The sequence below is a fragment of the Octopus bimaculoides genome, unplaced genomic scaffold, assembly GCF_001194135.2.
Source record: "Octopus bimaculoides isolate UCB-OBI-ISO-001 unplaced genomic scaffold, ASM119413v2 Scaffold_256320, whole genome shotgun sequence".
NCBI lineage: Eukaryota > Metazoa > Mollusca > Cephalopoda > Octopoda > Octopodidae > Octopus > Octopus bimaculoides.
In genome coordinates, this window is record NW_026421926.1 from 9,882 (window position 1) to 12,412 (window position 2,531).

The 2,531-nt window shown below is 37.6% G+C and overlaps 1 long non-coding RNA gene across 1 annotated transcript in view; it reads right to left on the minus strand.

Annotated features, from left to right (window-relative positions):
• Positions 1-1,282, minus strand: part of LOC106883017 (uncharacterized) — an 11,117-nt gene extending 9,835 nt beyond the window's left edge. The window contains exon 1 of the long non-coding RNA XR_001411061.2: positions 933-1,282. This is a non-coding gene — a long non-coding RNA (uncharacterized LOC106883017). The remainder of the gene's footprint in view (positions 1-932) is intronic.
• Positions 1,283-2,531: the final 1,249 nt, after the last annotated feature.

The window sequence follows — 2,531 nt, forward strand, 5'->3', positions numbered from 1 at the left end:
TGAATAACCCAGTTTTAAATTTCCAAATACAAGAAGTATTCAAGGATGTCATTTAGCGTTGATAGAGAAGCAACCACTGTTGAGGATATACATACCGTATTACAAACACTTGTTTATACACAGGAATACACTCATTTCTACACAGAGTCATACACATTCATTCACTCTGTTTCCCCTCAAGCATCGCACTCTCAAGTGTCCCAAATCTCAGATATAAACCCACACTCATATTCACATATCCAGAAACAATAAAACACAACTTTACAAAGACGGGTGCTGGAGATAAAAAATAAAGATGGAAATATATCGCCAGTGAAATAGTATAAAGAAAGATATGCAACTTAAAAAGTGATTAAACTGGACAGATTTTGGAATGTGTTTGCTTTGATATACTTGATATTATTAGCACGCAAATTCCTGGAACATAAACGTGAGTTATGAATAAATTTTATGGAACGAATTCGTGACACGATATAAGATATAATGTTTAAACAAATAGATGATGGAAGATATGAACAGTAGATTACTATCATGATGAAAGTAATGATGATAGTGATAACATTGGCGGTAATAATGATGAATAAATATAATGAGACAGAGAAGAAAGAAGACGACAACGAAGGCAACGATTATGATTATGACGGTGGCGAAGGAAAAAGATGATAAGAAATATAAAGAAAATAAAGCACGCCTTCGCACACAGAGGCAACTACATGCATGTACAGAAAAGTTTCCTATCAAGTCAGACACTTTCCTATATGCCATATATTATAGTCTCACACTTTCCTATATGCCAAATATTATACTCTTTAACAGACGTTACTAATAATTACATACTGGTGGAGGATCATATAACCAAGTAAGAGAAGATATTACAGATAAGGAAATATATCGTCATTGATATACTATAAATGAAGTCTGATTCAACTTACAGATATGTTAAACTGGACAGGTTTTGGAATGTTTCAGCTTTGATTTCATTGAGACCATTAGAACCCAAATTCCTGGAACATAAAATTTAGTTAAGTTGAGCATTTATTAAACAGGTTTGTGGCAATATATAACATATTTCGAGTAAGGAAGTTCTCAAAGTTCTCTCTCAAGTCTCTCGCTTTCATCGACCCAAATATCATAAATGGAACAACGCTCATATTCACAAATATTAACAAAAAATGAAAGGCGGGTGATGGAGATTAAAATAAAGAATGGGTCTATATTTCAGATATGGAAATATATCATCAGTGAAATATTATAAATGAAGACTGACTGAACTTAAATAGTTTTTAAACTGGAGAGATGTTGGAAGGTTTCTGATTTGATTTCATTGAGAAAGAATCTCGGTATTTGCATTTACGGGCACTGAGAGGGAATTTGCTAACTGTATCTGTATATATATCTAAGTTCTGGTCACACCCCGAGTAAAGGGTGAAGTACGATTGATTTCTGACTGTTGACGCATCCCCTATATACTTATTCCCAAAGGATCCTATAAGGTGAAGGTAGCGACTAAAATGTCTGCTTTTAATCCTATGTGGTTAGAGGTAGGTGTAGAGGTAAATGTTAAGTCTGTCACTATCACTTCAATTTAATTTTTTTTTTAGGTTTATTTACAATAAATTTATAATTTCATATACATACATAATACTTATATAGATATGTAGGTGTCTGCGTGTCTATGTGTGCGTGTATGAACGAGAGCATGGTCCTAGTGATCACCAGTACGCATCAGTTTGGCCTTCGACCAACAGACCTGAAGGCCAAGCTGTATCGATTCGTCTTTGCATATTGTCAGTGCGTCCCTGAGCTGGTCGATAGTTTTGATGGATGGGGCGTTCTTGCCCGTATTTCCAGCTTAGTAAGGTGGTAGTACCCGAAGTTAACGCCAGAGACTCGCTCACAGAATACCGCTATCGGATAGTCGACGACAAGTGAAAAAGTAAGCTGTGTGCAAACCTCTCTATATGACACCACTGTTGATGGGGAACCAACCAGAGTCCTTCGGATTCACTCGCACTCAGCTCTCGGCACTGCTATAGAATCGTTGGCCTTGTAAGGCCTTCCGACTACATTGAGAATTTTCCATAGGGATGCGCGGTCACTGTGTCTAAAGCCGACATGAAGTGATGCATAATCCCGCAGCTTTTCACCTCATAGATATAGTGCTGGTACGGTCATGCCCTTCGGCACTCGCTAGATCATCCTATCAAGGGTTTACCCTTATTCAATGCTTCATCTACGTAGCTGGATGTGATTAAGGAAAATCTGCATAGGGACTGACACGTGGCCGCCAGCGACGAAGAGCTATGGTGGACCCCAGTCCTACCAAGGATGGCTATGAAGCAAGCAAGCAAGCGTGTGTTTGTGCACGCACGCGTGTATGTATGCATGTGTGTGTATGTATGTGTATGTGCCTGTATGCGTGTGTGTGTGTTAACGCAATAGATGAACATGAAGAACGAAGAATATTATATCTTCATAATTTATTTGTTAAAGCATTTTCTTCATATTACATTCATTGGTTAATCAGCCCT